The 13,667-nt window shown below is 35.0% G+C and overlaps 1 long non-coding RNA gene across 1 annotated transcript; it reads right to left on the minus strand.

Moving 5' to 3' along the window:
• Positions 1-7,248: 7,248 nt before the first annotated feature.
• On the minus strand, positions 7,249-7,789 carry LOC131607019 (uncharacterized). Its single transcript, XR_009285163.1, has 3 exons — positions 7,697-7,789; positions 7,512-7,607; positions 7,249-7,426 (listed from the first exon to the last, which is right to left on the minus strand). It is a non-coding gene; the product is annotated as an uncharacterized LOC131607019 (long non-coding RNA).
• Positions 7,790-13,667: the final 5,878 nt, after the last annotated feature.

The raw sequence follows: 13,667 nt of genomic DNA on the forward strand, positions 1-13,667 counted from the left end.
TTAATGGATTTTAAATATAAGACCATCTTACTCTTGTAGAGTCTTACCACTAGCCCAATTATTTTTTTCAGAACCAAAACTCGATATATATATATATATATATATATATATATATATATATATATATATATATATATATATATATATATATATATATAAAAATATATATATATATATATAATTATTTCATTAATTATTAGTTATTATTTCATTTTTAATAATATCTTTCTTAGGTTAGCTTTGTTATACATAGTCAGTCTCAAGTCCGGATAAAAGGAGAAAGTTGTGTTAGGTTGTCGACAATCAATGTAAAACTCTATTGAATCTCTATGACATGGATCAACTACAAAATAATGTGAAAATGCTAGGTTGTTGCTCGTAAACAATGCATTGAATGGCTTATGTATTATGTCAAAAGAGCAAGGGTCGTTGCATCGCCGCATGTATCGAATCATAGCCTTGAAATTTACAAGGGAACAATACACCTTCAATGTCATTAGTGCTTACACATCTCAGGTTGGGTTAGCAGAATACCTTAAGGTAAAATATTGGCCTAGGAGAGGAGGTGAATACGGAGGGAAAATCCATCTTGAAGTTTTCGTCGAATTTGGTTCTTACTTTAGCAAATACATGATTTAGGAACAGAGATGAACATTTTATCACATATAAAAGTAGGGTGACATGTTCTCAGATAGATTTTTTTTCTTATTCTGGGAGAGAGTTTGACTACCCAACATAGAGTTTTGATTATGTATATAAGAATTAAGGAGAGAGAAAAGAGAAAAAGTCATATGATAGCGCCAAAGACAAAGTGATGGCATTTAAAGGGTGAAAAACAAAGAAGTTTCCAACACAATATTTTGGAGGAAGGGTATTGACAACCACAAGAAAGTGCAAATGATATGCAAAATAAGATCGCCTAAGAGATTATGAAATTATATATATATATATATATATATATATATATATATATATATATATATATATATATATATATATATATATATATAAAAGCTTTGAGAGAAAAGTTGATAAGTTGAAGTAGTTGACATGGTGGTAAGGCATTGCTACAAGAGGAAGGCACTGGTCTTTGGGTCCAAAAACCCATTAGGACCACTTTTTTAATGTTTTTTTCAATGTTTTTGTTATAAGAAAATAAATAGAAAATTATAAATAAATAAAAAGACCTATACAGATCACGTCAACAAAAATGAAGTTTCCTTCCTAAGGGGTCAAAACAACATTGGAGTTCACTCCTGAAACACAAAGGGCTTATCGTCTAACTAGTTACCTACTTACGAGACTCTTGTTTGGTTTTCATTAAAAAAAGTTTTTATAGAAAAAATGAGATTCCCCTTTTGCAACACCTATTCTCACATCATTGATAGGGTATTTCATAGTTAGATAGAGCGTCGAAGGAAGACACCTAAAATGTTAAAGGAGGGATGTTTGATAATGATACTATACGATGAAGGGGGCATCGACGATAGGGTATCTCACCTTCATCGTCTTGACATTTTCGCATAGCTCAAACACAGTCTTGAAGGAAATGTAGCCCTTGAATTGAACTTGACCAAGAAGCTTATGAGAGAGTATTTGGATGGTTGTCGGTTATCTGGATTTGTAACACCCGGAAATTCGATTATTCTCTTAATCTAGACGTTCGGAGTATTTTGTGAAGTTTTTCGTATTTTGGGACGATTTAGTTGGCATTAGTTTGGGATAGAGGATCGATATTAAATCAAGAATTTTGATATTTTCAATATTAGAAATATTATTGGAATAATATTTGAAGTTTTGGGAATTTTCTGAGTAATTAAGATTAGGACGGAAATATGATATATTGGTCGAATTTGGATTGTCGGTGTTATTTTAAGAAGCGTATTTGAATTTATTAAGTAGAATTCAGATTTTAGTCGGATGGTCGAAGAATAATATTAAGAATAATATTATTTACAAGTCGGAATTTATTATATCGACGGGATATTATTAAGTGATGTATTGGTTATTTCAGATTATTATCTTATTGGGCCTAAATTAAATTGTGAAGAATAATAAAAAGGAAGTGAAAGACTAAGCCCAATTGCAAGTGATAAATTATGGTTTTAGAGAATGAGAAGTGTAGTTTGTCATTTTGGAGAGAACAAAATTTGAAGAGAAAGAGGCAAGTCATGGGGAAGAGGAATGAGCTTGGAGATTTCCATCCATGGTGCTAAATCGGAAGTGCAATCGAAGACCCATCAAGTTGCTTCAAATTGAATAAGGTAAGGGTGGGGTTCTCTTCCAATAATGGGGCTCGTGAACAATTGTATGTGGGAAATTGGGTGTAAAGATTTATTGCATTTGTTGTGTTAATTGTTGCTGGAAATTATGAATTTGTACCATAAATAAAAGATTTTGAGTTGCTATGTTGAATCTGTTATTGATGTTGTTTGAAATTGTTGTGTGTATTTGAAATAAAAGAATGATGTGTTTTATGTAAATCGGTCGTCATTGATATTGCCGTTGATACCATGCGTACTGGGTAAAAATAAAGACACTAAGAGACCTTGTCGTAAACAAGTGACAAGTGGCATGTGAATTAAGGACGGGCGGCATGATATTTTCGTTTCTACTGTTACGTCACTTTGTTCTATTTTATGCCTCTCTCATGTGCTTGTTACCATAATATTTAATGTGACTTAATTAAATTTGATTTTGGAGTGAGATATATTAGAAACATTAGGAGTGTTATTGTGAACAGTGGTAGTTATAGGACTATTAAAATGCAAAACAACCCTGTTTGATCGACATAGCCGAGTTAAGCGGTATAATTAGTTGCCCGGAATTTGATGAAAATTGACGTGGTAGCTAAGTTTAATTAGTACATTAACGTGGTGATGTCATTTTGTTGAAATTGTGATATTAAATCGGTCGAGTAAATAAATGGTTGAATTAATTTTCAATAAGCCTATTTAATTGGAATAGACTTGAACTTAGATTAACTATTCGGTTTATCGATAAATTACGATATCTTGAGTATTTAACCGAACGAAACGGATAACCGGTAAAGAATAGAATTGTATCCAAATTAACCGGTTGAGCGGTGTTTTAGTGATTTGGGAGTATAACCTGAAAATCCGTAAAGTCGTGAATATTAAGGATTTAACCGGAAATTAGATAACCGGTAGTGACGTAGGATATATATAATTAATTAGAGAATATTAGGTGAATGATTTTGGTTAGTTGATAGTGGGTTAGCGAGTTGATTAAACGACTAATTTATAGAGAATTATGAGACTAATTTGAATTGACTCAATGTGTTGATTTGTTGTGATACACCGAAACATGATGATGTTGTGATGATTTTGTTAATGTGTGAAACTATGTTTGTCGCGATATGTCGAAACATGACGATGTTTGTGATGATTGGTAATACGTGATGTTGTATATATTCGTGATGATAATTTTGTGACTAAGTGAAGATGAAATATTATAGTGACGTGAATTACCTCGTATAATGGTAATTGATTGTGATACAAGCTTATAGCTCATAACGATATGTGATTGTGATGAGTATGTTGTGTTGTCTTGTTTGTCAAGTCACATTTCATATGCATACTCTGTGACGGCCTGGATTGGCAAATTAGTGACGAAGGCTTATGCCTTGTGCCTCAGATTCCGGCAATTGGTGATGGGGGCTGAAGCTCCGATTGGTACCACATGCATATACATGAGTCATGTCCCATGCGTCATATGTGATTCATAGTTGTGGCGTTTTGTGACTATATCGTGATTGTATTTCGTGACTTGTTAAATGATGGAAGTATGTGAAGATGTGAATTGATGATTTTATGAATAGTATGAGGATGTCAATATTTGTGAATGTGATTAACTGAATATGTCTGGTGTGACTTATATGTGATGTTTTGTGATTAGCCGCATATGTGATGTTTTGTAATTAAATGTATATGTGATATTTTGTGACTAGATGAGTGACATATATGCTGTGATGTTTTGAGACTAAAATTGTGATTTATACTCGTGATGTATCATGATTTGACTTCCAAGTGTATGACTGATATAATTATATATAATTGATGCGATGAGAAGTATGTGAGATTCGTGAGTTAGTGAAAGTATGAAGTGTATGGCAATATTAATACTGGTGATGTGATAACTATATATGTCTGAATCCTAATATACAATTTATCATACGCTCACTTATATGATTTGATATCTCACCTTTTTCTCTTGTTTCGTCGTTGCCTTTATATTGGTAACGTGCAGGTGTTCAAGTATGAAGATTTAGTTGCCGTTACTTGAGTCGGTTGTCGCTCTGATATGTAGCACTCGGTGGGTCGATTTATGATGTTTATGATGTTGTTGATTTATTGTTTTATCTTAGTTTAATATGATGTTATTGTTTCAAAGATTGAGAACTATGATTCCGCCATGTTTTAATAAATGAAGCTACTTCGTTTTGAAAAGTATTATATGCTGAGTATTTGTTTAGTTGGTTAAATAAAGTGTTATGTATCCGCTAAATGCGATGAAGTGATTTGTTGTTAAATGAATATGTGACGCCTCATTTGTTTGTCGAGAAATTTTGAGACTCTGATTCTTGAATAATTGTCGGGTAGAAATGGGGTGTTACATTAGTGGTATCAGAGCAAGTCGGTCTTGTCCGGCCAATGTTCTCTAATTGTTGTCTATCCCTTGGTACGCGACGAGTGTGTGAACACTGTCGATACTTGTTTGTTTTGATTTCAGGAATTGGTTTGATGTTAAGTGGGGGAGAAGCCTTTCTTCTCGAAGAGGTTCTGTTGTAAGAGATAGTCTGGTATGCTGTCGACAAGTGATAGTGCGAGTGTTGTTAGGAGTTTTGGATGTTACCCGGATTCGAAGATGACGTGAAGTTAAGAATGATTTTGGGAAGCAGAAATTAGAGAGTTGCGATGTTCAGCACGGTTGAGGACTGTGAAGTTGTCGGTGCAAGTAACCATTGTGTGAGATGCCGATGTTTGAAGGGTAATAGAGCAATGAAGTTACAGTGGACTTTATGTTGTACTCGCATAAGTGATTGTCGGATGTAGTTGATGCATGAAGTGTTGTGAATCGCGAGTTCGAGTTGGAAACTCGAAGATGCGTGTAATTGTAACAAGAATTATTGTCTCGGTGATATCAAGACTGGAATTTCGATGAAAGAATGCACCTCTCGAGTTATAAAGAGTTTAAAGATGAGGAGTTATGCTAGGGATGTTTGGAATATGTTTAAGTCGAAGAAAAGTGAGTTTCAGAGTGGGATCTCCGTAAGCAAGTCGCAGAAAATTCAAAATCATTGGGAAACTTTAAGAATTCATGACTTGAGTTCCGAATATCCGACTTGAGCTCTGTTTGAAGCGTCGGAAAGATAACGAGATGAATGGTATCATAAGAAGGATTGTAGAGAATTTTTATCACCAATTTGATATGAGGAAGACTTTGGTTGAGACGAAATGAATTGTGAAGCACGAGTATAGAAGTAATTTTGGAGATGGAAAGACATTGACGATTGTGTGATGCTAAGTAACTGTGAGGCGGATTTTTTAATATGTTTGGATGTCGGTGTCCCATCGACGAGATATAATGAATAGGAAGTTGTGGGGATTGCAAAAACCCAAGGTGAATTATTGGATTATGACGTGTTATTAGATTTGAATGAAAAATCCGGAAATGACACTATTATGAAGTAACGACGGTTTACACTCCACTATGGTTGTCAAATACTAATTGACAAATTGGGGAACTGATCACCCTCAATCCATTGTTAATGGTAGATGACAATCGTACTGAATGTTATAGATCTGTTTTACTGTCTTAATGGTTGAGTAAGAGTTTGACGAAATGAACAATTCAGAGTAGCGAGTTTTGTGCAAGCGAATGTCGCAAGGTGAAAGATTTGGAAGTAACAAGTGAAGCAACGATGTGAGGATGAGTATTAAGGAAAATCTGCATTGGATTGAGAATTTATGAACCATATAGTCGACGAGATTTTATCGAGGACGGTGACTCAAAAGGGAATTATCAGAGTTGCGCAGCGGAAGCATTATGTGGCACTGTTGTTATACGACTTGTAAGAGGTGAAGGACCATATGTCAGAAGTCTGTGAAGTGGAGTTATCTTGATGTTTGGACTGATAGACTGTTGGAATAAGTGCGATGAGCCAGGATGCTGCATTGGATCGTAGATTATTGTGAATCTGGTAAGAATAGTAATGTGTTTGTGTTCTTGTGGAATCGTTGTTGTGACGAAGAAGTAGTGATTGAAGTGTTACCAAACGCGTTTTGGATATTTGAGAATTGGATACGAGATTTGGTTACGATGGTGTTGTCAAGTAGATTTTCGAGGACGAAAATATTCTAAATGGGGGAGAGTTGTAACGCCCGGAAATTCGATTATTCGCTTAATCTAGACGTTCAGAGTGTTTTGTGAAGTTTTCGTATTTTGGGACGATTTAGTCGGTATTAGTTTGGGATAGCCGATCGATATTTAATCAAGAATTTTGATATTTTCAATATTAGAAATATTATTGGAATAATATTTGAAGTTTTGGGAATTTTCTGAGTAATTAAGATTAGACCGGAAATATGATATGTTGGTCGAATTTGGATTGTCGGTATTATTTTAAGAAGCGTATTTGAATTAATTAAGTAGAAGTCGGATTTTAGTCGGATGGTCGAAGAATAATATTAAGAATAATATTATTTCACTACAACACGCTGGGGCTTTAAAAGCGCTTTTTATGGGCTTTAAAAGCGCTTAAAAGCGCTGTGAAAGCCAGCGCTGGCGTAGGTAACAAAAGCGCTTCAGAAAGCGCTCTGGTAGGCCCCCCCTATAAGAGCGCTTTTCTGGAAAAAGCGATCTGGTAGGCCCCCCTATAAGAGCGCTTTTCTGGAAAAAGCGCTCTGGTAGCCCCCCCTATAAGAGCGCTTTTCCAAAAGCGCTTTCGTATGTTGCGTTTTTTTTTTATTTTTTATGCTTTTTTATTATTCTTTGGCAGCGCTTTTACTAAGAAGCGCTTTTGTAGGTGGACCTTTAAGAGCGCTTTTAAAAGCGTTGTCGTTGCTAAATGAGGTATTTTAATGTGCAGCCTGTAATTTAATCCTCCCAGTTGACCTGTAATATTTTCGACCTGTAATATGTTTTCAACCTGTAATATTTTCGACCTGTAATATATTTTCGACGATATAATTTCAGCCATCAGTAAGACAATATATATACTAATATAATACCATTATAATATCCAAAATTATATATATACATCATTACAACATCAATAATATTATAGTTCAAATCGACACAAATCCTACATGAAAAATTGCTTAATATAAAAGTGACACAAATCCTCTTTGATTTCTTCCAACTTAAGTCTCGGGTACCCAGCAGCACGGAATTCGTCAAGGTACTACAAAACAAAAACATAATATGAATGATATATTTAGTTAAATGTAATAAATTATATGAAATTATCTTAAGTTATAAATTCATACCGTGAGCGGAATCTCTAATTGATTCGCCTGAAGGATTTCTTTCATAAACCTCAAAACAAAGTATCCGCAATCTGAACTGTTTCGCTGTTGCGGACACTACATAGAAAAACAAATAAGATTTTATAGTTGTCTTGTTTTATCAAGTAGCATAAATATTATAAGCAAAATTGTGAAAAATAATGTACCTGCACTTTGATCCAAGTAATGTTGTTTGATTTAGTCCGGGATACCTGTGCGTCCCGTTGACTTCGGAACACTTGTATTGATCTAATTAACAAATATATAAAAGCATGTTTAGATCAATCCCACAAATAAGTAAATATATAAATATACACGAATATTTAGAACGATCCCACTTACAAATCAACGATTTCCTTCATAGTCGGATAATTGGTCCAGTCACCATTTACCGAATTCAGATAATACACGACTTCTCTTATAGGGTTGATAGCAAGCAACAACCAGTGTGCTCTATAAATTAAAACAATAGGTTATATGAAAATTTTTCTATACACAAAAGAAACAGAGATTAGATGAACCAAGAATGAGAAACTAACCCTACTGGTCGGGTATTATACGCCCAAAGATGCAGACTTTCTGAATTGCCGGTGGACATGAATCTATCGACTAAGAGCTGTCTAACTGATTCTGGTTCCGAAGCAATTGCCATTCCGCTGCAATGGGCGAAAGACACGAAACGGAATCTGTTAGACAATACAGTCCCGCGCAACACTCTGTCATACAACAACCTTAGATAAAAACATAATAAACATTAGATTATTTTCATTGAAATGTGTAAATAAATTATATTGTGGGACTAATTAAATAATATATCGGATGAGTGAATATTACCGGATGTATGAGTGCATATTACCGACGCCTAGTTGTTCATGCGTAAAAATCTCTTCCAAGTCATCAATTGCAATATGTGACTTGAATTCAATACCGAAGACACTTTCATCCATATTGATTTCACGTAAAGCACCATCCTTCAAATCGGACATATCAACCATTGTTGCGAGCGTCGTCCGGTATCGAGGCACAAAAGCACCGCCTTTTTTTGCCGCTATCTTCGGAGGACCAGTGGGTGGTACGCTACGAACTTGCTGCGTCACTTGTTGTGACTCCCGAGCGGATGCCTAAAAATCATATAAGTTAGGTAAAATATAAAATCATGCAGATTTAGATTCAGATTATATATTAACACTTTAAATGTACCTCTTTTAGTGATGCAACAGACTCCTCCTCCTGTAAAATCCCTTTACCCTTAATTGCGGGTTTTATAGGAGCAGTCCTAAAAAATAATTTGTAGGAGACAACTTTTTCTTATATCGAGGGGCACCACATTTAGGACACTCATTCAACGCTGCATACTCGTTTCGAAACAAAACGCAATCGTTTGGACATGCATGTATCTTATCATAGCTCATGCCAATAGAGGACAACATCTTTTTGGCTTCATACGTTCGATTGGGAAGAACATTATCCTTTGGTAGCATATCTTTCATAAGGGCTAATAACTCTGTGAAACTTTTATCCGACCATCCATTGTCCGCCTTTAAGTTGTACAACTTTAACACCGCAGACAATCTTGTGAATTTTGAACAACCATCATACAACGGTTTCTCTGCATCGCTTACCAACCTCTCAAACATTTTGGGACAATCCTCAAGATCTTCTTCAAGCGCTTCTGCAATCTCTTCGACTCGATCGCACTCGTATGTGTCTGTGCAATCGTCGTTTGAAGCATACTTCCTATTACAACTCGACTCAGCATTCCCGTTACTTTTCTCACCATGCATTGTCCAACATGTATAACTTCTATCAATTCCAAACCGTAGTAAATGGGATGCCAACTTATTCCCGTCAACCTTACCCCCATAACAGCAACCCAAGCAAGGACACGGCATTCGAAGCGGGTCTTCGGAGTGCGCAACCGCAAACTCAACGAATTCCCATACCCCTTTCTCGTACTCTTTCGACAATCGGTTTGAATTCATCCATGTCTTATCCATGTCTTAATTAAGCTAAACAAATGCTTCTTGGTTTCTCTATCAGGTACTAAGGAATTCTGTCAAGATAATAAATAGCTATCATCATAATAGAATACCTAATCAGAATACCTAATCAGTATACCCGATTTCTTAAAGAAGACATTACCTTATTTCAAGGTAATATAAGTCCACAAACCAAAAAACTGGTTGAGAGACACTAAATTGATATTAAATAGAACCATAAACAATAAACTATAAGCAGAAAATAACAAACTATAAGCAAGAAGAAAGAGATAGTAACCTGAGTTAGACTTTATGTGGGAGATGGGTAGGTTTGAATCGGCGTTGTACAAGTAGAAACCAGAGACTTCAAAGTAACTATAAAATTAAACACACACACATGATGCAATTAAATACAAATATCATAAAAGTGAAGGAACTATATGCAAACTGTAGCACAAACTACAATGATTAAGAATAGATTAATATTATTTTGACATACATTTTTATATTAGCAAAAGAATAACTAATTACCTTTAGAGAAATTCAGAAACTTCTGGAACCACACACCGTAAGCTAATCTGATGTCTCTAGTGATATTCTTTTAAAAAATCTTTAATATCCCCTGAAAAATAATCATAACCCAGATGTTATAGCAATTCTAGATACATAGTACCGCAAGGTAAATCAAAGTTTAACAACTACTTAGAAACCGGAGCAACAACTACGCATGTCAAAACAACGTCGTGAAAACAACCACAAATCATAGTCGAGTCATACAAATGGAGAAATCAAGGTGGAGCAATTATATCTCATGAGAAAACAACAATTTAGCATGTATTTTCATAACGGGGCAGCATTGATGTCTAACAAAATAAAGAGGAAAATACACTCAACTCCCTTTAGATTTAGCTAAATAACACAAACATCTTCTTTAACTTTCAAAATACAATAACCGTCCTCTATCGTGATATCGTGTTATTTAGAGAAATCGGAAGAATTAACTTATGTGAGTGATGGAGAGTTGAGCCTGTATCCAGAAGAAGAAGCAAGCAATAGAAGCATAGTGAAGGAACTGACTTACAATCAAAGGAGAGTGGGATTTGATTTGGATATAATGGCAAAGATATATCATGCTATGATTATTTGTTGATAAGATATATTAGACTTGTCAAACATTGTACATGGTAAACTATACCATTATGATGAATCATAAGCCAAAGATACATAGAAAAAACTATTTGCTTGCTATCATACTTTTAGAGTAAACTATACCATTATCACTTCAGGATCAAATAAGATAGCAACACAAAAACAAATTTCTACATTACAGAAATTATGAACAGAAGCAGAACCAGAAACTATTTGCTTGATATCATACTTTTAGAGTAAACTATACCATTATCTCTCATAAATGTTTCAAAGTATTCTCACAATTTGCTCTTAAAATAGTGGGAAGACTTTACCTGAACAGAAGCAGAACTGGACTTTGATTTTGACCAAGAAAAACCCTAAAATCCCACAAGACTTTGATTCTGAGAGAAGCAGCAAGAAGACGACGACGGCGGCTAGTTGAGACGACGACGGAGGGACGGAGGAGGGGCTGAGACCACGGCGGAGGGAGTGAGAGCAAGGAAGCAGAGAGTACGTGAGCGAGGAAGAAGAAGAAGATGTACGGAGGAGTTTTGGGTTTCTGAATAAAATAGCGTGTTTTAGTTTTATGAAAATTTTAAAAAGGGCTACCAGAGCGCTTTTCAGAAGCGCTTTCATATGCCCCTTTATACCAGCGCTTTATTACTAAAAGCGCTTTCGTACCCACCCCCTATAAGAGCGCTTTTAGAAAGTGCTTTCATACCCACCCCCTATAAGAGCGCTTTTAGAAAGCGCTTTCATTACCCCCCCCTATAAGAGCGCTTTTATAGCGTGATTTTTAATTTTTTTTAGCCAAACCTACCAGAGCGCTTTTGGGCAAAAGCGCTTTCGTAGGTGTGCTGTTAAAAGCCAAATTTGGCGTAGTGTTTACAAGTCAGAATTTATTATATCGACGGGATATTATTAAGTGATGTATTGGTTATTTCATATTATTATCTTATTGGGCCTAAATTAAATTGTGAGGAATAATAAAAAGGAAGTGAAAGACAAAGCCCAATTGCAAGTGATAAATTAGGGTTTTAGAGAATGAGAAGTGTAGTTTGTCATTTTGGAGAGAATAAAATTTGAAGAGAAAGAGGCAAGTCTTGGAGAAGAGGAATGAGCTTGGAGATTTCCATCCATGGTGCTAAATCGGAAGTGCAATCGGAGACCCATCAAATTGCTTCAAATTGAATAAGGTAAGGGTGGGGTTCTCTTCCTATAATGGGGCTCGTGAACAATTGTGTGTGGGAAATTGGGTGTATAGATTTATTGCATTTGTTTGATTAATTGTTGCTGGAAATTATGAATTTGTACCATAAATAAATGATTTTGAGTTGCTATGTTGAATCTGTTATTGATGTTGTTTGAAATTGTTGTGCGTATTTGAAATAAAAGAATGCTGTGTTTTCTGTAAATCAATCGTCATTCATATTGCCGTTGATACCATGCTTACTGGGTAAAAATAAAGACACTAAGAGACCTTGTCGTAAACAAGTGACGAGTGGCATGTGAATTAAGGACGGGCGGCATGATATTTTCGTTTCTACTGTTACGTTACTTTGTTCTATTTTATGCTTCTCTCATGTGCCTGTTACCATAATATTTAATGTGACTTAATGAAATGTGATTTTGGAGTGAGATATATTAGAAACATTAGGAGTGTTATTGTGAACAGTAGTAGTTATAGGACTATTAAAATGCAAAATAGCCTCGTTTGATCGACATAGCCGAATTAAGCGGTATAATTAGTTTCCCGGAATTTGATGAAAATTGACGTGGTAGCTAAGTTTAATTAGTACATTAACGTGGTGGTGTCATTTTGTTGAAATTGTGATATTAAATCGGTCGATTAAATAAATGGTTGAATTAATTTTCGATAAGCCTATTTAATTTGAATAGACTTGAACTTAGATTAACTATTCGGTTTATCAGTAAATTACGATATCTTGAGTATTTAACCGAACGAATCGGATAACCGGTAAAGAATAGAATTGTATCCGAATTAACCGGTTGAGCGGTGTTTTAGTGATTTGGGAGTATAACCCGAAAATCCGTAAAGTCGTGAATATTAAGGATTTAACCGGAAATTAGATAACCGGTAGTGACGTAGGATATATATAATTTATTAGAGAAGATTAGGTGAATGATTTTGGTTAGTTGATAGTGGGTTAGCGAGTTGATTAAACGACTAATTTATAGAGAATTATGAGACTAATTTGAATTGACTCAATGTGTTGATTTGTTGTGATACACCGAAACATGATGATGTTGTGATGATTTTGTTAATGTGTGAAACTATGTTTGTCGCGATGTGTCGAAACATGATGATGTTTGTGATGATTGGTAATACGTGATGTTGTATATATTCGTGATGATAATTTTGTGACTAAGTGAAGATGAAATATTATGGTGACGTGAATTACCTCGTATAATGGTAATTGATTGTGTTACAGGCTTATGCCTCTTGACGATATGTGATTGTGATGAATATGTTGTGTTGTCTTGTTTGTCGAGTCACATTTCATATGCATACTCTGTGACGGCCTGGATTGGCAAATTAGTGACGAAGGCTTATGCCTTGTGCCTCAGATTCCGGCAATTGGTGATGGGGGCTGAAGCTTCGATTGGTACCACATGCATATACATGAGTCATGTCCCATGTGTCATATGTGATTCATAGTTGTGGCGTTTTGTGACTATATCGTGATTGTATTTCGTGACTTGTTAAATGATGGAAGTATGTGAAGATATGAATTGATGATTTTATGAATAGTATGACGATGTCAATATTTGTGAATGTGATTAACTGAATATGTCTGGTGTGATTTATATGTGATGTTTTGTGATTAGCCGCATATGTGATGTTTTGTAATTAAATGTATATGTGATATTTTGTGACTAGATGAGTGACATATATGTTGTGATGTTTTGAGACTAAAATTGTGATTTATACTCGTGATGTATCATGATTTGACTTCCAAGTGTATGACTGATATAATTATATATAATTGATGCAATGAGAAGTATG

This window comes from Vicia villosa, linkage group LG5 (assembly GCF_029867415.1).
Source record: "Vicia villosa cultivar HV-30 ecotype Madison, WI linkage group LG5, Vvil1.0, whole genome shotgun sequence".
NCBI classification, from domain to species: domain Eukaryota; kingdom Viridiplantae; phylum Streptophyta; class Magnoliopsida; order Fabales; family Fabaceae; genus Vicia; species Vicia villosa.